This window comes from Marmota monax, unplaced genomic scaffold, assembly GCF_021218885.2.
Source record: "Marmota monax isolate L192 unplaced genomic scaffold, Marmota_monax_Labrador192_F-V1.1 WCK01_AAM20220418_F8-fsc00173, whole genome shotgun sequence".
NCBI lineage: Eukaryota > Metazoa > Chordata > Mammalia > Rodentia > Sciuridae > Marmota > Marmota monax.
In genome coordinates this window covers 1,134,159-1,160,944 of record NW_026694620.1, presented here as the reverse complement: position 1 = coordinate 1,160,944, position 26,786 = coordinate 1,134,159, and the positions used below count along the sequence as shown (strand labels likewise).

The 26,786-nt window shown below is 37.8% G+C and overlaps 1 long non-coding RNA gene across 1 annotated transcript; it reads left to right on the top strand.

The window, feature by feature from the left end:
* Nucleotides 1–1,535: 1,535 nt before the first annotated feature.
* Nucleotides 1,536–19,326, top strand: LOC124078056 (uncharacterized). Its single transcript, XR_006846801.2, has 4 exons — nucleotides 1,536–1,929; nucleotides 10,806–10,953; nucleotides 16,324–16,541; nucleotides 19,116–19,326. It is a non-coding gene; the product is annotated as an uncharacterized LOC124078056 (long non-coding RNA).
* The last annotated feature ends 7,460 nt before the right edge of the window (nucleotides 19,327–26,786 follow it).

Sequence of the window (26,786 nt, the reverse complement as noted above, 5' to 3'; positions counted from 1 at the left end):
TGAAAAAGACAAGAATCACTTACTTTTAAAAAAATGAGAAGATGTTGTCTTATGGGGGCGGGGGGGGGGAAGGAATTAACTTTAGAGCAGGAATGAGGTGGCTATTGGCTGACCTTAAAACAAGGAGATGAGGATGCGAGGGCTGTAGTTCAGTGGTGGAGTTCTTGCCTAGCATGTGTGAGGCACTGGGTTTGAGCCTCAGCCCTGCATGTAAATACAATAAAGGTCCATCGATAAGTTTAAAAAAAAAAATAGGGAGATTAGCCACAATTTTTCTGGTGGACCCAGTATAAACATAAGGGTCCCTAAAAGTGGAAGAGGAAAGTGGAAAAGATGCTAATTCAGCTCACCTTCTTAGAAACTAATCAAACTAACCTTAATCAGCAGATCAGGACATTGAGAAGAAACTGCCACAACCTGAACTTCAAGTAATCCTGTTTTTTAAGGTTATCCCCAAAGAAGAGGAGGCCAGAATGTTTCAGAGTAAGAGCTCAACCCACCACTGTTGGTAATCAAGATGAGCAGGGAAAACGGAGGCCTCTAGAAGTTGGAAAAGAAACAGCCCCTCTCCCATAGCCTCCAGTAAAGAACAGAGCCTGCTGATGCCCTTGGAGAAACCCATGTGTTAGACTTCTGACTTTCAAAACTGTAAGGTAATGCTGTTTTAAATCACTAAAATTGTGGAAATTCATCAGGACAGCAATAGAAAACGAATACACTTCTTTATTTAATTGCATTCTCTGTATTGTAGCGCTATGATTTTTTTTTTACCATCCAAATATCATTTATTTTCGTCTCTTTCCCTAGGTAAGCAACACAATACCATAGAAAGAACAACGAACTATTATTTAAATATTGTGGGTTTTGAAACTTAGTAACTGATGTGTCTCCAATTTTACATGTCCTCCAGTTTCGTCAATTGTTAGTTTTCTAATTTGTAAAAAACAGCCTTGTAAAATATCTGCCCTCTCTGACTGGGATGCTTCAAATAATTAAAGAGATGACGTGCGTGAAATATAAAATCCAGTTATTCAGGAAAGAATATGCGCTACACACTGCTCAGTATGTTTTATTTGTAGTCTTTATTTAATCTCTTTAATGACATGTCAGTGATATACTATTTTTATTTTTCCACCCCTGAGGTAGAGACAAGTTAATACTCTGAAAACTAATTAAAAAGCATTAGAGGTCACTAATCAATGGACATCATTGTAAGGATGGCCTTAGCCTAAGTAACTCCATTTTATTTTTTTATTAAACTTTATTTTATGTATTTTATTATTTTATGTGGTGCTGAGTATCAAACCCAGGGCCTTGCACATGCTAGGCGAGCACTCTACCACTGAGCCACAATCCCAGCCCCAAGCAACTCCATTTTAAAATAAACCTGCGGTCTCTTCAGGCACAAGTCCACAGAGCCAACCAATATGTCATAAGTCATAGCCTGATAAAAGAAGTCACTTTCTACAACACTGATAAAAGTCAGAGTGAAGTCACTTGATATAAAAATGTCATTTGCCTTAACCCTAATAAGAGTCAGAAGGGTAATACCAGGGCAGAAATCACCAGACCACAGGCCCTGACTCTAAGATGTGAGATGCCACTAAGAAACCTGGTAACAGCTGATAGGGGCTAAAAGGGTGAGCAGAAGCCCCAAAATTTAGTATAAATGATGGAACAAATGAACAGACATTCAGCCAGCCTATACTGATGCACACATGCCTGATGAGGACCTGGATTGACATCCCTACTCTTCTCATCATCTGCCTGGTCCTCGGCATCATCCTCACCACCCTCAAACTCTACAGCAGCCTCTTGACCCTGTTGAGAACGGTAACTTCTCTTTACAACTGTCTTCTCAGCCAGTCATCAGCTCCCTACCAGAATCTGAAGCCTCTATCAGTTCCTGAGCTGGACGCTGCTGTCTGAGTGAGTGTGCATCTGCTGGACTTAAGACCTAAGACTTAAGACTTTAAATCTACCACTTAAGCTTAGCATGCAGAGAGAATGTCTGTACTAAGTCTGTCATGATTAAGAATGTTTGCAGTGCTTAGAGTTAACTTAGAATTGTTTGCTTTGAAAAGATTATGTCTGTTGCAGTGCCCAGCATTAAGGATTGTCATCTCTTGATTAAGAACCTATAGAGTGAAATTGAATTGAGTGGTTTTGAGTGAATAAAGCATTGAAAAGGGCATTAGTGCCTGAACATTCTTTCTCTCTCTCCCCTTGACTGCAGATGTCACAATTTTGCCCATCACGACAATCATTCAGGAAGTCAATATACAATGAAGAAAAACATTTTTCTACCAATAAACTCCTGGAAATATCTTTTTTTTTTTCACTGAAGCATTGCTGATACTTTCAATATCTGTACCTTGTACATTTCCTTTATAGTTACTCTCTTCATTAATCTGTCCATTCATTCTATAAATATCAGTGAAGTCCGTATCATATGTCAGATACCATCCTAAGCATTTGAGATGGAATAGTGGATGACGCAAATGTGGCACCAACTCAGCTGTTAAGTCAGTGTAGACTGTCGTGAGGGCTGTAAGATAGACAAGCAGTGACAATGAAATGTGGTCACTAGCATCACAGGATATGATTTGTAGGAAGACATGAGTGGCTCATCTAATGCCACTCTAAGAGGGGAGGGTCAGGCAGAGGAACTCATAAGATCTGAAGGCTAAGCAGGAGTTAGGCAAAAGAGGAGAGAACATTCTGGAAGAATACTCGTGACTTCAGTGTTTCGGCCTCATCCTTATGTACACTGCCTTTTCTCAGTTCTCTGTCTCTTAACCTCAAGTAGATCCTGCTTCAAGATTCATTACTGAAATATAATTTGATGTTAGTTCCTGATTTGAAACTCTCAAATACTTTATAATTAATAAGCCCCTTACCCATACCCCATTTATTATCAGATCTCATGTTTTATTAATACACTAATCAGTCAATATTGTTGCTTTAGACCACTTTAATTCCTTTCCAGTTAGAATATAGACCTCCTTAATTAGTTAACCATAATATAAATAAGAAGTGAAAAATAAACACACAAATGTTTTCTGTAGACTTCATTCCTGTGGTTACCTTCTTTTGCCACTAGATGGTACTTGTATACCTGGGAGACACAAATGCTGATTAGGTTTACCTTTCTGGAAACTCACTTGACAATCAGAAGATCAGGAGATTACGAAAAAAAACTGCCCAATCTAAACTTGTAAGTGATCCTAGTCCTCAAGTTTATCCTTAAAAATTAACACCATTCTTTTTCTTTTGATAAATATGACAGCAAGAACTTTAAAATCAAATTACCTTTAAATTCCTGCCCACTTGTACCACCCCGCTCCCACCCATGCTTAATTTTTTATTTATTTTAATTTTCAATATCACCATCTTTCTAAAATCCTAGAAAAATGGGAATGGAACTGCTGGTTCTTTCTTGGAGGGCTTCTGCCTTCCCAGCTCCTTATCTAAGCATGATGCCCCTTTCTCCTTCCCCTCCAGCACCATCCCCTCCCTTGTTACTTCGGAAATCCCAATCTTTCTTTCTTTCTTTTTTTTTTAACTGGGGATTGAACCTAGGGGCATTTAACCACTGAGCCACATCCCCAGCCCTTTTTTATTTTTTTTATTTTGAGACAGGGTCTCACTAAGTTGCTTAGGGCCTCACTAAGCTGCCGAGGCTGGCTTTGAACCTGGGATCCTCCTGCTTCTATTCAATCATTCCTCAAGGCACATTTCAACTAGCAATTCTACCCCCAAGTTTTCACTGACTTTACAACCACTATAAAAGTCTTTCATTCTTTTAATAACCTTAATAATTTGTTGAATAATAAATGTAACATGCATTATTCTTAAAAACTATATATATATATATATATATATATATATATATATATATATATATATCACTATAGCACTTAAAGACTTTCTACCTTATTATTTATGAACCTTGTTCAATATTTGTACTATGTAATGTTTGCCTCTTGTGGGCAGAGACTATTTTAGTCACCCATATATCCTGAAATATTAAACACAGTAATATTTATTGAACTGATTTTAATTGTAATACCCATAAGGCTACTGCCCCAAACTCTTAAGAAGCAAAAAATGAGATGATGATTCTTAGTGATATTCTCTTGTATAATTTGGATGAAATTCAATTAGCTACACATGTGAAACCAAATTATCTTTCTGCAGAAGATGTCAATCATGGCTTGCAACTCCTGCTTCTTCCAGTATGTATCTATAGTGGACATAGTACAAGTATTTTAAAATACAAAGCTGAGCTTGAAATAGAGAAAGCAAAGACTTCAGATACCATAAATGAAGAAGAAACAAATTCAAAGTCACACTAGTAGGTGACAGAAGCTGAGATTTTATCCCCACTTAGGAGCAAAAGATGTCATCCTAAAGGCACTTCTGAGGAGCTGTCACTAACATTCCTGCATGAAGTAGGACCCTACAGAGGCCTTAACTTTTTGAAGCCTCAGGAAATTGCTGAGAAGCTGATCTTCTAACCCAATAGTCTAGGTCAAGTGGAGATGGAGTGATGGTTGCATGAAAATTGAAAGCTTCAACCAGTAGAAGTCCAATTTTATACTATCATTCAATAATAGAATCCCAAGATTAAAAACAGAGAAACTGCCAGGCCCCTGCAGAAGCAGTATAAAAAATCCTCCATGAGAATATTTGTACAACTCAGGACACAAATGAATGCCACAGAGTAAATCACTTTCATTAAAGAAATAAAATTTGCAGACCATATAAGGAAACAATTCATCATAAGGCAGAGTAAGCAGACACACACACACACACACAAAAAAAAAAAAAAAAAAAAACAGAAAAATCTGTGCTCCCCAAATCTATCTTTTAATAACTTGAGTTAATAAAACAATCTGAAAATGACTACCAAAAAAAATTCATAAAATGATTAAAAGCAAAAAAAGGAATAAAAATTAAAGGACAAGATAAGGTGAAAAATATAGAAACATTTTAAAAAGAGTGTTGATTCATCAGTAGTCTTCACAAATATTTATTAAACATCTACAAAGTTCTAAAACTGTTCTAGGCACTAGAGATAAAAGGATGAGTAAGACACAAAAATTTTCTACTATCATTTGATTTTCACATTAGAATTTTATTTTCTAGAATATTATTTATAAATAAAATAATAATGATATGAAAATAAAATTATTTTCAATAGAAAATAAAATAAAAGCTCAACAGATGATTTAGACAGATGGAATAGATACAACGGAAGAGATAATTGCCAAACTGGAAAACATATCTGAGGAAATCACCCATAGTATAGCAAAGATGATTTAAAAATGGAGAGTAGAAAAGTGAAGTTATCTTATTTCCCTAAGGGTTTAATAAGAAGATCCAACACATATTTAATAGGCAATCCCACTGAAACAGAATAAATAAGGGAGGAGAGGCACTCTTCAAAGAGAAAATGACAGAGAATTCCTCCAAAATAAAGACATGACCAATGGAAAAATACAATATATCCCTAACAGGATAAACTTTTTAATAAAGAAGTCAATATCTAGATACTTGTATTTAAAACTAAAGAGCACCAAAAACAAGGAAAATGCTACAGCTGAAAAATAAGGAATACCCATGAGAAAACAAAAATAAGACAAGAGAAATCTTGCCAGGAAAAATAAAGATTGAAATAAAATTTTAAAGGCTCTCTGAAAATTCTATTCTCAGCTAAATCGTCATTCAAAGTGAGAATGAATAGAAGACATTTTCAGACAAAAACCAATAGAGTTAACCATTCACAGATTTAGGCTGATAGAACTACAGACAGATATACTTTAGAGAAAGAGAGGAATTGAGCTGGGTGTGATGGCAATGCCAGTAATTCCAGCTACTAGGGATTCTAAGGAAGGAGGATCCCAGGTTCAAGGTCAGCTTGAACAACTTTGGAAGACCTTGTCTCAAAATAAGGAATAAAAAAAGGACTGGGGATGTAACTCAGTTGTAAAGTTTCCATTCATTCCCTGGTAACAAAAAATAAAAAGCAGGGGTATTGGGTGACGGGGGAAAGAAACAAGGTATAAGGAGAAATGAAGAAACTGATTAAAATGTTGGGGAAACCAAGCATATTTCTTGCTAACATACCACAAAAAAGGTAGAGATATAAGACTTGTAAATGTGTAAAAGAAGAAGCGAAGAAAGGACCAAAGGACAAACAAGGATTAAAAATTTTAAGAAGTAATATTTTAAAAATAAGTCAGACTTGAAGAATACCTTTTCCTTTATTTCAGGGTTGTACAACTGATTATTTTTTAGTTGCTTCCTCACATAAGTTTGTTATTTGCTGTATGCAATACTGGGTTAGAAAGGTTTCTAAAGTCACACCCAACTATTAAAACAACAGTATTTCACCTACCAGTAATGTCTGTCAAAGTCACTGGAAATGAGGAGAAATATTAGAAGCATGTATTTGTCTTTTTCTTTTTAATTTTTTGTTTGTTCTTTTTTAGTTACACATGACAGTAGAATGTATTTTGACATATTATACATACGTGGAGTATAACTTCCCATGTATAACTTGCACATGATGTGGAGATCTTTGCCTTTCTTGATCCAAATTTTCAAAGCTTAAAAAATTACCACCAATTCTCAGAGCTTTAAAAATCAGCTATGCTTTCTTTTATATATGTGCATTTCAATTTGGTGCCTTTGTACCTAATTTTAATAATTTTATATATATCTGGGGAAAAGTTACTTTATATGCCACCAATTCAAATATTCATATTTATAATATTCATAACTATGCCAAAATCACAAGGTAATATTTTTGTTACTTAAATAGAAAAAAAGTTTTAATGATATAACAAGCAAGAAATTTCAGAAAAAAGAAATTTTAATTGAACTCCACAAATGGTCATTCAGCTTCTATTGTGATATGTACAGGGCAATTTACTAGAGGTTTTAAAATTGAAACAGTATCCCTGCCCTCAAGAAACTCAAATGAGGGCTGGGGATGTGGCTCAAGCGGTAGCGCGCTTGCCTGGCATGCGTGCAGCCCGGGTTCGATTCTCAGCACCACATACAAACAAAGAAGTTGTGTCTGCCGAAAACTAAAAAATAAATATTAAAAAATTAAAAAAAAAAAGAAACTCAAATGATAGGGAGATATGTGTGTGTGTAGCCAACTATAAAACAGTGTGGCATCAGCAGATCCTACATCTGGCTGGACATCAGGATTGTGCAAGCAGTTCTCATTTGTATATGTATTGCTAGTGACTGTCAGAACCTATCTGAGAAGAGTAAAAAAGAATCTCTAGGTTATGGAATCTGGAAATCTACAGATTTTAAAGGGCTTCCACATGATTTCTGATTTTGGCCGGATTTGAGAACCACTATGATAAATATTATATTATTAGTCCTTAGTAGAAAGGGTCGTGGGTTACTTTATAGCAGTATTTTTCATGACCCTAATTTTGAAGGAAAGGGGTATGACATGAGCACATTTTCTTGGAGAATAAACCTAATGAGGATAAACTGGCAAATTAGGACATTAATATAAAAAGAGCCCTGTCATGACAGAGGACTATTGAATGCATTTGATGCAAAGAGGAAACGGTGGTACTCAACATCCAAGATGTTGTGTGTGTGTGGAGGGAAGGACTAGTGAATACAGGATAGTAGCCTTTATAATTGGGCCATAAGACCATGTCTGATCCTTTTACTTTCTCTCCATTCCCAGCACAGTCTGAGGGCTGATGCCCAAGAGCTGCTGTTAAATTTGAAATTTTAATTTAAAAAAAAGAAAGAAAATCATATCTGTGCACATTTGTTTCCTAGATAGCTGAACACTTTGAAGTCACTGCAGTATTTTTTTGCCATATTTTTATGTCATTTTCTATAAAAACAGTCTACTAGTCAGATGGTTAGTGTTCTAAGTGGGACTACCCGCATTATCAGTTTTTTTGGCGTGTAGATTTTTATTTTCTTCAAAGAATTTTTATTTTTCAAATTTATTTTTATGTTGTTTGATATTGTTATTAAAATAACTTAGTTATTATTTTACAAACTGAGGGCTGGGTTTGTGGCTGAGCTGGGGTTGTGGCTCAGCGGTAGAGCACTCGCCTAGCATGTGCGCGCCCTGGGTTGGATCCTCAGCACCACATAAAATAAATAAATAAAGGTATTGTGTCTAACTGCAACTAAAAAATAAATATTAAAAAAAAAGAAAGAAAAAGAAAACAAACTGAGAGGGGGAAAATATAAAGAAACATTTTAATTCTCTATGTTCTGATACATGTGATGCAGCCTGTTATTTAGAAAAAGCTAATGGATGTGTTAAATACAAGTAGATGTATTGACCCCAAAATGTGCAACAATTCAAACACAACTAATATTTATTTCTTACTCAGACAGTTCAGAGGAATGTCCTGAGTGTTTATTGCCTAATTGGGAGACAGATGTTTAAAAAGCACAAAGACAAGGACAGGATTTTTTTTAACTACTAGCTTACAGGCTTTTTGTAAGCAATGGCTATGTGGCTGTTCCTAGACCTCAAGGACATATTGTTCTTAGCTGTGTAGCTCTTCCCAGCAATATCTCCAGAGAGAAGAGAGAACTCAGATCTTTAATAACAGTGGTCATGTTCTTTTTATTTAATATTTAGGAGAAATCAACCTTTCAAGGTATCTAAACCTGGCACTTGATAGAACTGTAATTTATTTTTTATTTTAAAATTTGTGGCGGCAGAGTGGGCGGGGTCGGCGGGTACTGGGTACTGAACCCAGGCCCTCACACATGCTGGGCAAGTATTCTGACACTGAGTTACATTACCACTCAGGGATTTGTAATTGAAAAAAATTTATTTTTTTAACTCTATTGCTGTTTGTCTTAAAAATTCTGGATATTTATATTCCCCACCAATTGTCCATTTTATCTAAATTAACTAATGCACTACCATAGACTTGTACAATATATTGTCAGATAATTATTTTAAATTTCAGTAGATTTCTAGCTACATCCATTTATTTCTTGAATTATAGTTCAGCTAACTAGTTGTTTATCTTATCTGTTAATGTTATCAATGAAAAATAATTGGATTTATTTATAAATTTTTCTGCATAGATATTTGGAGTATTGAGTTTTGCCTTTGTATTCAAACTGTTTAACAATAGTGGAAAAGTGATGTGCTTTCTAAGCACTCATTATTTAAAATTCGTTCCTTTGCCTTCACATATGATTCATACTTTAGCTTGGAACAGAATTCATGGGTAACATCTCTTACCCTGACAACTTTGTAGATACATACCCACACCCACACACACTCACTCACACAGAGTTTTTATTTTCTGAGCCATTTGGGAGTAAGTTGCATATATCATACTCTTTTGTCCCCTAAATACTGTGGTTATTTTCTAAGGACAATAGTAGTCTTGTCAACCAAGAATAAAATCAGCATGGTCGAGAGAAGAAAGAAAATCATTTATTTGGGAACAGTTAGGATTGCAACCTGGGAGACACTGATGTAAGTACCTTGAATTGTGCTCCAAGGCTCAGAGAAAATGGTGATTTTATTCAAAAATAAAAGCACAAGAGAGTTGGTAGTTAAATCCTCTATTTGTCAAGGACACGTTAAATGGTCCTATAAGAAAGAATGGGGTGCAGTCTCAGTCTCTGGGTAGTTTAGTGGAAGGGGCCCATTGTATAGTAGATCAGCACAGGCTAGCCAACAATGTTTTAGAAGAAAGTCAGCTTGCAGTGGACATGTCTGTAGCCCTGTTTAAAAGTTCAGCTTACAGGTGGACATGGGTAAAGAAAAGAGGGACTGTAACATACCATGTCCTGGAATGCCCCCTTTCTCTTTCCAGAAACCTAGCCAAATTAAGGGAACACTGAGAGCAAGCCTGGGCCAGGATGTTCAGATACATATTATCTTGAAGGACACTGACTTTTCCTCATGCACACGGGGAACTATGGCAAGCTAATGTTATCTTTGGAAAGTTGCTTTGTGCTAGGACGGTTGCTCCTTGGAGTGCTGGTCAGACAAGCAAATTAAGCAAGCTAATGATGCTGTCACTGCTTCTGCAGCCTAATATGTAAAATTCCTCTCTCAGTGGTGACAGGGGTGGAACTGAGGCTCTGTGGAAAGGACATGTATCACTTACTTGTCCAGCTAGTCACCACTGGACAAAATACCAGGAGGGAGAAGAGGCACTACTTGGCAAAGCACAGTGAGGGATGGAGGCACTTCTCTCCCTCAGTCTGTTACTACCGGGCCTTCCTCACAAGCATTTCTTAATAAAGCCTTATGCCTCATCTGTTATCTCCAGGTATTTTCTTTGGTCTCTCTGCAACCTAGCCCACTGGCCTGGCACAACCGGGCTGCCGATGTGACAATGTGTGTAGAACCTGATCCAAAAAATTTGGCCTCCTGACTCTGTTTAAAGTGCCCTGAGCCAATGCTACCCCATTTGATCTCCTTTTCTGACAGTCTCCAACACATATAATTATTAATTTGCTTATTTTCAATCTCTTCTATGAGAATATAGTTCCATAATGGCAGGAACTACTTCTTTCTTGATAATTGCTATTTTGCCCAGAATGCAGAATATTACTTTCATTTACAGAATGGAGATAGAAAAACCTTTTCTGTAAAAGGTTAGTGATACTGTATTTAAGGCTTTGCAGGCCAAAAGGAAAAATCAAGAAACTTAAATAACAAGAGAGAAAACAAGTTTCCTCATTTTTAAGATTGTTGGAATTCAATATATAATGACACTTGAATATTTCTTTTTTTTTTCTTGGCAATTCTGCTGAGCTAGATTAGAGGGAAGCTAAGAAGAGTAGACAACAAGGGTTTGGAAGCAGAAAATAGCCCAAAAAGTCGTTCTTCAGGGGAGAAGACAAGAAGGAGGGATACCAGAGAGAAGCTGTTGATAGCGGCCCCACAACATCTCCAGATCTAAGCAGGTACTGAAGGGTTCTCCTGGGACCAAGCTGACTTCAGAATGCTTTGAGTCAGTGGAAGTCTGGGATGGGGGATTTAGGAAAGAATTAAAATGTGTAAATGAAAGAGAAAAGGCAAAACGTGTGAAGATTAGACCTGACCGCTAGAGCAACCACTCAACTCTACTATCGAATTCATCCACAGACAGTACATGCTGCATTCCAATCAAATCTTATTCCTGGACACTGAAATATGAATTTTGAATAGTTTTCATGTGCCACAAAACAACATTTTTTTCTTCACCACGAAAAATGCAAACACCAATTTTAGCCAGTGGGTTTTACAAAAGGATCTGGGCTGGATCCAACCCTTGGACAGCAGTTGTTTGTCAATCCACATAATAGATGCTCCAATGGAAGGAAGGAATCCAGGAAGTGCTAGAGGAAAATGTTTTTCTAAACTTGTAAAATTGTGAGTTATATACAAATAGACATTGAATATGTGAAAATTTTTGTTTAGTTCTTTGAGTAGTGGGGGAATCATTAGGATATTGTTAGGGAGGAGTTCAGGGATACCAAAATGGCCGAGGCAGAGTGCATGAAAAATGGTGCTAGAAGGACAAGACAGGGAGGTGTATCATGTCCCTGTTTTCTGTTTACAGTAAGTCCTGTTACCATGACAACTCCCCCCACGGGTTCAGTATTCTAAAATAACCAATGGGGGTAAAGTGGACAGTGTTCTAATTAGGGATTCTAAAGTAACCAGTGGGGAAAACTGGATAGTGCCCTAATAAGGTATCATAAGGTAACCAACGGGAGCAAATGGGGTAAGGTCTTCAATCAGGTCCACATAGGAAAAAGACTGCTTCACAGCTCAGCATGTAAGATAAGAATTCTTAAACATCATGGCCTTGAGGCCACCTTTTCCACCACTCCACTCTACCTTACAAGGTTCTACTTTCACCTTCACCTTTGATAAATATGTGCTTTGCTTGGACTTCTATGTGCCTTGCTCAATTCTTTGTTGGGGACACCAAGGACCTGGACCCCAACAATAATAATTTTACAAATACTTTTTAAAAAACTTTAAATAACACACACACACACACACACACACACACACACACACACACCAGGCATGCTGATGTAAATTTACTAATAAATGCAAAATTGGCCAATGTTCACAGGGTAATGATCAGTTATATTCTAGAGACAAGACTCACTGCCTTACCACAACTTTTTTACAACTTGCAAAGTTGTAAAACCTTTCAAAGTCATGGAGAGGCTCAAGACCCTCCATTAACAGCAACATTAGAAAAACTGGGACCACTCACCAGGCTTCTCAATTACAAAATCAAGCTTGATGAAATCATAAGCTGGTTGCAGAATATCAAACTGATATCTTATTGCTGCTTTACAGGGAATGCTAAAAATGATTTGCATCAGTTAGTTTATAAAATGTCATGACATCTCAATAATATGATGAACATAGAAACATCCCAGCACCTGTACCAGAAGAATACCTCTTGTATAGTCCTTAGAAGATGAAAAGACCTCCCATGTTTTTGGATAAGCAGAATTAATATTATCTAAATGGCCACACTACCAAAAGCAACATGAAGATTCCCATCCAAAACCATGACATTCTTTATAGGACTAGAAAAAAAAATTCTAAAACTCATTTTGGGAAAATAAAAGACTCACAGTAACCAAAGTAATCCTGAGCAAGAAGAGTGATGCTGGAGACATCACAATGCCTAATCTCAAATTATACTGCAGAGCTAGAGTAACAAAAACAGCATGACATTGACACCCCAAACAGGTACAAAGACCAGTGGAATAGAATAGAAGACACAGAGACAAATCCACGTACTTACAGCCATGTGATACTTGACAAAGGTTCCAAAAATGCACATTGGAGAAAAGATAGCCTTTTAAACAAATATGCTGGGAAAACTGGATGTCTATTAGTAGATGAATGAAACCAGTTCCCTATCTCTTGCCTTGCACAAACATCAAATAAAAATGGATCGAAGACTGAAGAATTAGACCCCAAACTTTGCAATTGTAAAAAGAAAACATAGGGTCAATACTCCATCATATTGGTATAGGATCAGCTTCCTTAACAAGACCCCTAAAGCTCAAGAAATAAAGCCAAGAATCAATAAGTGAGATGGCCATCAAACTTAAAAGCTTCTGCATAGCAAAGGAGACAATTAAAATCATGGATGTTGTTAGGGAGGAGTTCATGGAGAATCAATAGGATGGAAGAAAATCTTTGCCAGCTGCTCCTCTGACAGGGGATTAATACCCAAAATATATAAAGAACTCAAAAAAACTTAACATCCCCCAAACAAATAACCTAATCCATAAATGGACAAAAGAACTAAAGAGAAGTCTCTCAAAAGAAGAAATACAGTGGCCAACAAATATATGAAAAACATTCAACATCTCTAGCAATCAGGGAAATGTAAATCAAAACTCTACTAAGATTTCATCTCACTCTAACCAGAATGGCAATTATCAAGAACACAAACAATAATAAATGCTGGCAAGTATGTGGGGAAAATGGTAAACTCATACATTGTTGATGGAACTGCAAATTAGTACAACCACTCTGGAAAGCAGAATGGAGATTCCTCAAAAAAAAAAAAAAAAAAAAAACCAACTAGGAATGGAACCTTCATATGACCTAGGTTTTGTACTCCTTGATATTTATCTAAAAGAACTAAAATCAGAATACTATAATGATACACCCACTTCACTGTGTATAGCAGTACAATTCACAAGAGCCAAGTTATGCAATCAGCCTGGATGTCCATGACCAGATGAATTAAGAAACTGTGATACACACACACACACATACACACACACACAAAATGGAGTTTTACTCAGCCACAAAGAAGAATGAAATTATGGCATCTGCCAGTAAATAGGTGTAAATGAAGAACATCAGGCTAAGTGAAATAAGCCAGACTTAGAAAAGGAAGGGTCAAATGTTTCTCTCAAATACAGAAGCTAGAGAGAAACAAGGGAAAGAAGGTGGATGAGGAGGGCTGATTGGATATCATAAAGATACAGGGACTATCAGAGGAGTAGAAGATCCAGAGGGAGGAAGAAGGGATTGAAAAGGGGAAGAAATGGAGAATGAATTTGACAAAATAGCATTAGGTGCATAAATAATACAGCACACAGAATTTCACCTTCATGTGTGTGTGGAAAGCACCAACCAAGGATGGGTAAATGGATGAGCAAGGGGAGGACCATTAGAGTAGAAGGAATTGTGGAAGGGAAGAGAACAGAGACTAAAATGAAGAGGGTCAGATTCCAAGCATGTATGATTTTGTCAAAATGAATCGAGCTATTATAAAAAAATATGATGCTGTAATGCACTTCCTGTGTGAGCCCAGCAAACTTTATGCAGGGTCAGAAATAATAAAATGTCTTTCAAGATACAGATTTGATTAATAGTCCCAACACATAGTGTGATGTAATCCTGAGGACTACATCTCTCTCTCTCTCTCTCTCTCTCTCTCTCTCTCAGTTTCTTTATCTGTAAAATGATGATGATAATAGTAACTATTTTATAGGACTGTTATAAGAATTAAATGAGGTAATTCAAGTGACAGGCTTAGATAGAGCCTAGCACAAACTAATCACCCAATATTATTATTATTTGTCCTTTGGATCAGGGCCTACTAACCTTTAATTTGTCAAAGGCTTGTCAACATACATATTGTTCTGGCCAGTCTTGATAAAGCGGAGTTTACTGTTTTAATATCACAGTTGTATATTATTAGAGAAAGTTCCCTCTTGGGGGTGGGGGATGAGGTAGGACCAAAGGAATAAAAAAATAGTTAAGAAGGAGACACAAAGGAAGAACTAGGGGGAAAATATTTGATTCAGAAGTTCCGCATACTTTTCCAAGCCTGTCACTCCCCAAGTCAGCCTCTCTTCCAGCCCTATAACTGAATTCCTGGGAAATCTGCAAATCTACCTGTGCACTGATAATTAACCCCCAAATAAATAGATTAAACACAGAGAGATATGATATCTTGGGGAACCTATAATTTAGGGAAACTTCCAGCACTATCTATTGATAGGATAATGAAGACCAGTCAGGAGTCTGAGACTGACCAGAACACCAGAAACAGTCTTGAGATCACTGCACTGATATCATTCCTACCTATCTTTCCATAATCACCCCTCACCAAGTTTCCTTTAAAGGAAGAACTGAGAATCCCAAATCCACGTCTCTCAGTCTTGAAGTAACCTGCATTCTCCCTCGAATGAGTACTCCTTGCTTTACCTCCAAAGCAGACCCTCTCCTGAGATTGTCCCTATTCTTCCTTGACTTTGTATTTATTTTCCTAAATAAACCTCTGTCTATGCCTGACTGGCAAGTGCTGAAATTCTTTTCTGTCACATATGCCAAGAACCCCACTGATCCTGAATCAAATTCTCCCTTCTCTCTGGGAACTCCTTGGACCTTTATTTGGAGACAACCTCTGTTCTCTTGACAGGGAGATACCAGTATATTCAGTTCTCTGTGTCCTGGGTAATGTGTAGTGATATGGAATTGGCATAGTTTGCCTAGGGTATCCTCTGTTGCTATCAATCAGAGGGGATACATTTTGGTCAACAGAAAGAGGAAGAACACCATCTACCTGAACTTCTGAAGGAATCAACATGTTCTTTGAATTATACACAAGCCTTTTCTAAAATTATCCATCAAAAGTATGCAAACTTTATTTCCCAGTGTGCATTCAGCTTTATTAAATGCTAATATAAGGAAATATCATTTCCTATAAGACTTGGCATGTTTCAGACTACATTGGACACCAAGGAAGAATTCAATTTGAAACTAATTTCGTTGTAAATAAATTATGCACATTTGATCACACCTTCTCTTTTTAGGTATAAACTGAGATATTAAAGAAATTAGAATTGTATACTTACACTTCTAAACTGAGCAAAAAAAAAGTCAAGAATTTTTTTAGAGCCATAGAGGTATTTTTTTCTGAAATATAACATTTTTCCATATGAAGAACTGGCATTTTTATTCCATACCCTACCCGCTCATCACTGCCTAAATTATCATTCCAATTCCTCAACTCAGTGGTTTGTTGGTTTTTTTTTTCTTTCTTTCTATTTATGGTAGATGAAAACCAGCATAGAGGCCATAAAAATAACATTAAGATGCAAACTCAAAGACCATAAGAAAAACATTGTGGTCTAAGGACATTTCTGCCTGGATTTTCCATAAAACAAAAGTCTGTTAAGACCGACTTTTGAAATGTCTTTTGTTTGACATTGGATTGCCCTCTTTTGCCATTTGGTCAGTACAGGTGAATTTAATTTCCTCCTTTTTTTGTTCTGTTATCAACTCTGCAGGCCCCTCTTCTACAGAAAGTCAATCAGCTTTCAGAGGACCTAGTAAGAGAGAATGGCCTTTGAAATGCCAGAACGGGGAAAACAGCTTGAGAATGTTATGAGGCAAGACAGACTGACAAGAAAGATATTTTCATCTCCGCACACTTGGTGCCAACTCAGGGCAAAGTTAGCAAAACAGTGCGTGATGTGCTGTAAAGTAATACTGAATGGAACAACAGGTGAGTCCAGAATGAAGTAAGAATGGAAAAGTGAGTCAGATCCAAAATCACTCCATTGTGAATTTGTCCTCACGATAATTGTCAATGGCATTGATTGGCAAATCTCTGTTACTATCTCACAGTAAAAGAATTAATGCTATAAACATCTGCATTTTGTGGAGAGTACAGTAATTGTACTGTGCTCTTAGTATTTGGTACAAAACTCGGTGGGGAAGTGGAATCCAGTTCTTAATTCCAATCTATCTTAACAGCCACATATTTCTATTGGAAACTAAAGGATAACAAACTATTGTGCATGAAACATCAATTTAGGGTGCTTATTAAGAAAAAGAGTGTTTGTTAGCAAGAGTCTTATTAAAAATCACAATGAAGTTACTACGGGAGAGCGTATTTTCTGTTTCTGTGGCAATTTTTCTAGATTACTTTTTTCTAATGAACATCATTCTGACCAAAATAAGCAAGTGCTTTAAATTGGAGGGAACACATGGACTGGGGATACACCTCAGCGGTAGGGCACCTGCTTAGCATACCAGGGCTCTGGGTCCATTTATCTAGCACCTTAAAATAATTGGAGGGAGCCCATGTCAATTGATTATTATCATTTGATTATTGATTCTGTTTTTACAGGACTATCTGAAGGTTTTGGGACTATCTCAAGTTTTTAATTCTTACATTTTCATTTTCATAAATGTAAAAATAAAGATGATAAAATGTTTGAAAGTGTTTTTTTAAAAAAACCTGTTTGGGTTTGCTTTTTATTTATTTTGCTTTGGGAGTCCTGACTGGGAGCATCAAGATACAGTGGTATATTCAGGGAGTGATGCTACAAAAGCTGAATATTTTGATGAAACAAATTTTAGCAGTGGTGCACACCTGTAAGCCCAGTTACTTGAGAGGTTGAGGTAGGAGGATCCCCCTTTCCAGCCTAGTCTTCACAACTTAGGGAGATTCCATCACAAAACAAAAGAATAGAAAGGGCTGGGGATATAACTCAGTGGTAGAGTACTCCTGAGTTCAATCCCTAGTACCACAGAAAGAATATATGTTTGAGTGTGTGTGCACATGTGTGTGTATAGAGAGAGAGGAGAGAGAGAGAGAGAGAGAGAGAGAGAGAGAGAGAGAGAGAGAGAAAATTGGTGAGGGTCCAAGGCCAGAGGGCTCCATATGTATCGTTGGAGTAGTTTATATTGAAAACACCTTTCTTAAAAACTTTCTTGAAAGTGATATGTAAATAGGTGTCAAACTTTTGACATGTTTATATAAGCCTGCTTAGGCTTTCATAACAAAATATCATAGACTGGATTGGGGTGGGGGTGCTTAAACAGAAACTTATTTCTCGAAGTTCTGGAGGCTGGGAGCCCAAGATCGGAGTGCCAGAGGATTTGATTCCCAATGAGGGATTTCTTCCTGTCTTGTAGGTGGGTGCCTTCTTGCTGTATCTTCACTGGGCATTGCTGGGGAGGAGAGGGAGAAATGTTATTTCTCATTTGGTAAGTCTACAGTCTCATTAGATTCAGGCCCCACCCTTTTAACCTAATCGCCTAATGATCCCATCTCCAGATACAAGTCACATTGAGGGTTAAATCTCCAATATATGATTTTGGTGGAGGAAGGCAACACAATTCACTCCATAGCAACGTTCAGAGCCTTTGACCCATCATTCAACTTCTAGCAATTTATCCCACGTGTGCGGCATGAGGTGCAGGTGGGAGTGAAGGAAGGTAACTGGAGTGTGGCTCCAAATGGAAGCTTACGTATATTCATCATTATGATCATGTTGTTGTTATTACTTTGAGAGCTGGAGCCTTGCTATGTTGCCCAGGCTGTTCTCCAATGCCTGAGCGTAATTGATCCTCCTGCCTCAGCCTTCCAAGTAGCTGGGACTACATGTGTGTCACTGTCCCCGGCCATATTTTGTATCTATAATTCAAAGTAGAGAAACAAACACAATGTTCAAAAAATACTCATGATTGAGTGCATCGTGATACAAAAGAGACAGAAAATTAGATAACCAATAAAACTGTTCCTTTTTAGTTTTTCTTTTACCAGGGGAAGATGCATATAGTATATTTTTAAACACAAATAAACTGATTTATGTACTGTGATATCAACTATGTAAAACAAATGTATAGATACCTAGAGAAAAGCTTTAAGGAATATGTAATAAAATATTAGTGTTGATTATGTCTGGGTATCAGGATTATATATTTTTTTTCAAATTTTCTATAAAAGGAATATAGTATGTTAAGAATACAAAAATATTTTTCAAAGTAAACTAACATGTAAATGTGGGGTACAGCCAAGACAAGAGGGAGAAATGCTTATTATCTAGGAAACCTACTGGGTATCATAAGGGTAAGATGAAATAAAGAATTTTATCATAACATGTCAGGTAAATAAATTTGGGTTTCCTTGTACTTTTAAACTCTGTTTTCCTATAAGCCACAAAGGGGCTTCCTTCTTTAATATGCCCAGAGATAAAATGTTAGAGTTAGAAAATTAAGGAGGAATGTTTCTGTTTCCTCCTAGTGGATTAGTTGAATGATAATATGTAAATCTAACCTAATCTTTCAGGTGGACCTGCTGAATGGAGCACACAAACAGCCACTTTTTATTTCGCATCCATCATTTTATTATGATTTGCCTTATTTCCAACAGAGGGATCCTCAAGTGTTCTAGATAACCCAGTTCAATTTCAGGCATCAGTGAAAATAACAATGAATGGATCTTACGTGACTAAAGAAAGCTCCTTCCTACTCTCTACCTTTAATTTCCATGAAAATAAATCCACTCTTGTTGCAAAACAATTCTGCCTGATACTTAAATACAACTTATGTTATTGTGCTGGTTTCTCTTTCAGATTACACCCTCCTTCTCATCTTCTCTAGTCCTTCTGTATGAACATATTTAGAAAACAAGTTATCAGTATTTGCAGGTGCAAGAGATATTTACAAGTATCTCATTTAAGCTGTAACTTTATAAGATTTAATAAGCAGTTTTTCTACTTTATTATTTAGTTATGAATCTTCTAGTGATGAATTATGTATGTTGACTTATTCCTAAACAGACATATAACAGAGACCTATTATGAGAGGGCCCTAAACTCAAGAGTTTGTAATTGTAATTTACCTTTCCATATCTCTATATAGTCAGCTAGCATTTTTTTTTTCCTGTTGTTGAATATTTAACGAAGTCAGTGCCAAAAAAGTCAGTAGTTTATCATTGGATCCAGGTTAACATAGTTAATAAAGGATTTTTCCATCTCATTTTCTCTAAATTTTCCATTTTCTCATTTCTCTCACTTTTATGGTTCAGGGCATAGTGTTGCAGAGGTTAGGGGGAAATCATAGAGTACACAGCTGTGGGAAGGTTCAGGTCTGTTTACAACCTCAGGTGTCTGCTGTCATCCATTGAGACATTAAGAGAGTATCATCCGTCACTTGGTGTCATGATTCTGCCCTGTGCCCCTGCTATCATCTGCTGAGACTTACTCATCAATCATCTGGTCTGTCATTTACAGACTGCCAGTTCATGAAGCACAACCTGTGCTCTTTTCATTCCATACAGGTTGGTGGACCTTCTTCCCTGCACCAGTTTGATGCCTTTTCCTGACAATAGGGTGTGCCCTGGTGCCATGTTGGAGTCAAGGAAGACACAGGCAGTGACCTTGGACCCTCTCTGCTCAGATTCCATAATGGCAGTATTCTTTGACACTCGCATATTGCTGGGTGGGAAATCTTCTGTAATCAGTTTGCCACATCCTTGAACTTCCCCTGTAATTGATGTGAGTCCTTTCTACTCTCAAGATTCCCAAGCCCAGAACATTATCATTATAATCCTCTCAGAAGCAAGTTATGGGGAAGACAGGAGAAAGCACCCTTCAAGGGCTCCCTCAAAGACACACCTTCTCCCTCAGTTTGGAGTGGGAAGCAATCAAGCTGAAGGTGGAGGACAAACAACTCTGACTATTCTCTATCTCCTATTTATTATTTATTCCATTTTTAAATTCAGAGACATTTGGAATTCCAGATGCTATTAGCTTTTGGAAAAATGAGGTCTGAAAACTAAATTTCTAGGTTTTCAAAAATATTTTCTTAGGAGGTAGCAATGCAGCTTGGTGGTAGAACACTTGCCTAGCACTTAGGTGTAGATGGACACAATACCTTTATTTTATTTATTTATTTTTATGTGGTGTTGAGGATCAAACCCAGTGACTCACCTGTGCAAGGCAAGCACTCTACCACTGAGCTATAGCCCCAGCCCAGAACATCTTATTTGTATATTTCAAGAGCTTATTTTAGAGACCAAATGCCATGAAATGGACTTTTCCATCTCTATACTCAGTACATTTAGTTTCATACTGTAACTGAGAGGGGATAGAAACAACCTCAATAAGTAAACTTTTATCTCTGGACCCAAGACCCCAATTCATTTGTTCAACCTATATTTATTGAGCACCTGATAGGTGCCAGGCGCTGTTCTAAACACTGAAACACATATTTCAAAGGAGAGAAATGCAGCTTAACACTATATTTATAAATTGAAACATTTTTAATCAGTGGTGACCTAGATCTATGTTGTACTAGCTTAGTTCATCAGTGGGTGACAACTGGTAAAATGTTCTCAGGTGGAGGTAGGCAAGGACTATGGATGTTTCACCTTCAGAAGGAAATCATGAACTAGGTACAAAGGCAGAATCCCATTCGATTTCTATATCCACATCAGGTAAATTAGTGTAACAAATCCAACTCAGGCAAAGCCAGAGATTAATGAGCTAAAATCACACACACACAAAAAGAAAGAAACAAACAAAAACTCAAGCCAGTCATAAACTTAAGGTGAAACCAATGCATAAGGAAGTTTGAGATCCAAAGAAAGTTGAAATTGGCATAATTCTCCAAGTTTGGATTTCAGTGTCCACCAAAACATCTCTATGGTGTGTCAGTGGACTTGAGCATGAATATTATGCAGTGATAACCTCTTTTGGTTTTTGCACTTTGAAAACAGTTATAAGCAATGCTATTTCAGGAACAAATTAAGTAATACCTAGTGCAGTTAGGTATTAAGGTATTAAGTTCCAAAGCATGTATATTTCTCTTTATGTTTTGTTTGGCTATGATCTATTCGCATGGTCTCAACTATTACCTCAATCAAAACAAATCACAGTCAGTAATACCAGTAACTCAAAAGGCTGAGTCAGGAAGATTGTAAGCTCAAGGCCAATGTGGGATCCTGCCTCAAAAAATAGAAAGAGCTAGTTGATGCCTGTCAATAAATGAATGGACCAAGAAAATGTGATATAGATACACAATGGAGTTTTACTTGGCTTTAAAGAAGAATGTAACTATGGTATTTGCCAGTAAATGGATTAAATTGGAGTTAAGTAAGCCAGATCCAGAAAGTCTTTTCTCTCATATGTGGAAGCTAGAACAAAATGAGGGGACAAAAGGAATGTGGAGGGTAGAATAACATAAAGATAAAGGAAAATCAGTGGAATAGAAGGAGGTCAAGTGGGAGGGAGGAAAGATGGGAAAAGGGAGGAAAATCAGAATGAATTTAACAAAATCATGCTACATGCACTCTTAAATATACCACAGTGAATTCCACCTTTAGGTACATCTAGAAAGCACCAATCAAAACCAAATACATAAACGTGTGAGAGGAAGATGAGTAGAGTAGATGAAGGACCATAGGGAACAGGAGAGGCGGGAAAGGCCAGGGCACCGAAGACTGAAATGGAGTACATCAAACTCCATGCATGTACAATTTTGTCAAAATGCATCCAACTATTATGAGTAACTATAATGCACTAATAAAAGAAAAATGAATACAGTATTCAATTAAAAAAAATAGAAAGGGTCGGGGATGGAGCTCAGCAGTAGTCTACTTGCCTAGAATGTGTGAGGCCCTGGGTTTGGTCCCCATCACATGCTGGGGGAAAAAAGACAATCATACATCTGTAATCTTTAAAACCCAGCCCAAATAAATGCCTGGACATGTCTTCCAAATACTAATGATGCATTATTAACCAGTTTCCCCCACTTTTCTCCCTGTTTGTTTTGCAGTGCTGGGATCTAACCCAGGACTGTGTACATGCCAATCAAGTGCTCCACCACTGAGTTACGCCCCCTGCTCCCCCTGATTGTTTGATATTTCAAACAGAAATCACCACTTTCCTGGTCATTCTTTATCACCAGTGATTTCTCTCTCTCTCTCTTTACAGCACTACCCATCACTACCACCCCTGGCCAAGTCACCAGAATTCAAAACGATGGTAGAAGGGCTAGCCAAACATTTTTTTTTTAAATTACCCACAATGTAGATGATAATGCATTAGATATACACTAGTTTCCTATATTACATATGTAAAATGTATATTGAATAAAATATATATTAATTGCCATTAGATGCATACTAGCCTACCCTAGTATAAATCAGTTTCATATAACAAGTGTAAAACCTTTGTAGAAATCCATCATCTGGCTTTTATCTGAGTTCCATAAATAACAAGACTGCTATATAAATAGTTGTTTGTAAAAAAACACTTGTTTTATATAAACACATACCCACACTTCCACTAAAAATACATAAATTTCCCTACTGACTCTTTCCTATAGTTTTGGATGTGGTAGATTATAATTTCACATCATATTAACACAAACACAAGAAAACAGTTTACAAATAAAGTCTGAAATTGATTTTAACACTTTGCATAGAAATTCCATTTGTACTTGGTCATGCCATCCTCTGCTAGGGGAAGGAGGTTAAGTGTGCTGTGAAATCTAAAGGGCTGAGATTAGTGGAAACCAGACTAGTTTCCTGGAACACCTGTGCTGAATGTAGAAGAGCGTGTCCAGGGCAGAGAGCACCAACAGACTCCATGGTTCAGTCAGGAAGGAAGAATCAGAAACCATACTAGCTCCATACTTGGTCACAGCCTAGAGCAGCACTGCCCCCTGTGGGTGGTTATAAGAGGGCTTGTCAGGATTTGTGGAGCTAGAGACCATGAATTCCTGAAGCTGAGACAGCCCAGCTGTATTGATTGTCTGATGTGTTTGGTTGAAGGGAGGAGTCGCCTGGCCACATTAGCATCTGTAGTAAAATAAATGAGTTCCTCTAAGGTCTATGTTTGGTCCATGGCTGCGACTGCAAATTCCTGGGTGAACCATCACAGTGCTACCTGGGAGATATACTAATGGCCCCGGACTTGAGAAATTCATAATCACAAAATGATTTTGAGCATCTAAGCCACAGAAAACTACCAACCACATTGCTTGCAGGTATCATAGATGACCAGGTAGACCATCCTACCTATGCCCAGGGCTACAAAGGATTTGCCTTCACAATGGTTCTCAGAGTAGGTTGAGCCAACCCACATTCCAAGTTTCATAGTTGTTAAGTCTAGGACCTGATAAATGTGACTACTCTATTTCTGAGTCCCGTACATCCCATCCCTGTAGTGGATCACGGTTTCAAATTGGGCCACACCATTTCCTCTGTACTTCCCTTCTGTTCACAAGTAAGAACAAGAAATATTGTTTGCCAGAAGTATCTTGATTCAATTCAATTTGATTCATTCATATTTTCAACAAATATTTAGTAAATGTTGTCTCATCATCCTAAATTTGGAATGCCTATACAACCTAAGTATAGTATATAACATATATGATAATGTAATAATATTAATTTATATAATATATAAGCTGTATATTATGATTTTTAATCTATTTTTTTTCAATATTTTATTCTTTAGTTATAGTTGGACTCAATACCTTTATTTTATTTATTTATTTTTATGTGGTGCTGGGGATCGAATCCAGGACCTCATATGTGCTAGGCGAGTGCTCTACCTCTGAGCTACAATCCCAGCCCCTCTAATCTATTTTAATGCACCTGTGTCAATTTCATTGAAATATTCACAGAATCGAAAACTTGGAACTTGCTAAAGATTCAGCAGACAGACATACAGACATACACACAAACACAATACACAATTCCTGTGAAGGAGAGAGAAAAATAAACAAGACAAAAAGTAAAACACGAAATTTGCTTTTACCCTATTGGAAGGAGGAAAAAAATTCAGCCGAGAAGGGTGATGCTATAGTCTGAATACTTGCCTTCCAATTTTTAAAATTTTTAAGTTTTCTTGTAGTACTGGGGATTGAACCCAGGGGCACTCTACCACTGGGTTGCATCCTCAGCCCTTTTAGTTTTTGAGACAGTCTCACTGAGTTGCCCAGGCTGGCCTCAAATTTGTGTACCTCCTGCTTCAGCTTCCTGAGGTTGCTAGGATAACAGGTGTGCACCACTGTACCCACAAATTCAAGTTGTTACAACTTAATCTTCACTGTGGTGGTATTGAGAAGAATCTCCTTCGGGGAAGTGATTACATCTTGAAGGGTTCTACCCTCGTGATGGATCAGTGCCTTATAAAAGTGGTGGACCGGGGCTGTGGGTATGTAGCCCAGTTGTAGAGCACTTTCTTAGCATGCAAACTGCCCTGGGTTCAATGTTCAATTCCCAGAACAAAACAAAACACACACACACACACGCACACACACACGCATGCACACACACATGCACGCACACACACATGCACGCACACACACACACACACACGAGGGCGGGGGAGAAGGAGAGAAAAGAAAAATTGCTGGATAGAACTAGTTGAGGCTCTTTTGCTCCCCACTCTTCCACAGGTGAGAACACAAGAGTCTTCCCCTTTGTCCCTACCCCCTTCTGCCATGAGAAGAGGCTGATGATGGAACAGGGCCTCATGGAACCTTAGCAGCATTTGGATCTTGAAACCCTAACCTCCAGAACAGTGAGAGATAAATTTCCATTATATAGAGTTAACCTGTCTGTGGAATTTTCTTAGAACAAAGGGACAAAGACAAGGGATAGAGCATGTTGGGGAAGCAGGAGTCTAAATTTTGGATGGGATAGCTAAGGAAGGTGTAATTAAAAGTGAGTGCAGACCTGGAGGAGGCGAGGGAGCCTGCTGCTGTGTGGATTTCAGGGGACGACATTCCCAGCAGGCTGAACAGTAATTGTGAAGGTCCTGGAAGGTGCACATCTGTTTTGCTCCAGGAACAGCAAGCGGGGAAGAGGGACTGGGAAGTATTGAGTGATGGAAAGAATGAGAATGAGGTCAGACAGGTAATGAAGTGGGGGCAAGATAGGGCTTTGTATCAGACCCCTCTCGAACTGCACCTCACACGCTATCGGCCATCCTTTTACTCCAGCCACTACCTGGGCAACAGCTACACAGGTACAATACCATAGCACCTCTCTCTGGCTTCTCAACACCTGCCACCACCAATACATGGAATACCTGCATGAACCCACAGCCCTGTGCATGCCAGAAGTCTTTATGGAGGATGAGAACCACCAGTTAAATACTTCCTTCTATCCTTAGAAGGACAATTATATGGAGATAAACAGTGCACTATTATAGTATACTATAATTACAGTATCCTTTTATTATAACTAAGTGCTTCAGGCAGCTAACTTTATAAAGAAAAGAGGTTTATTTAGCTCACAGTTCTAGAAGTTGAAAATCCAAGATTGGGTGGCCCATTAATGTGTCCTCTGGTGAAGGGCCTAATAGTGTATGTCACCTTGGCAAGAGTGTGGGCAGGAGCAAGAGGTCACCAGAGAGGAAGGTGGAGAGAGATTCAGAAGTGAGGCTCAGGCTTTTGTAACAATTTGCTCTCTCAAGAACTCAATCCAAGAGACCAGCATTCCCATCTGAATGCAGCACCCCCAATGACTTAAGCACCTCCACTACCACCTTGAAGATCAAGCCACCAACACAAGAAAGCTTGGGGGGCAAACCACCCCCAAATCATAGCACACACAGAGCTTGTCAAGTCTCCTCAGAGGAATCCAGCTCCAATTTTCCCCCTCAGTTCAATGATACCCACTTGGGTTTCCTTTCCTCTCTCTTCGTTTCACTTTTCAAACCATCCTGATTTGGGGATGATTTTCAACAACAAAATCTGCACACAGCTTTTATTCCAGGATCTTCTGTGGAAGTGACTACTTGAAGGTTAGGGAAGGACTCTGGTTTTGACTCAGAGTGAGATGGAAGCCTTTGCAGAACTTTTGCACAGACATGAGCTCCTTGGTTTCTACTTGGAAAGGATGATTCTGGTCTACTGGTTTGAAAACAGACAGACCGCCTTCCAAAGGGAAAATCAGCAAGACCAGTGAAGCAGTCGAAATGATCCAAATGAGAGATGA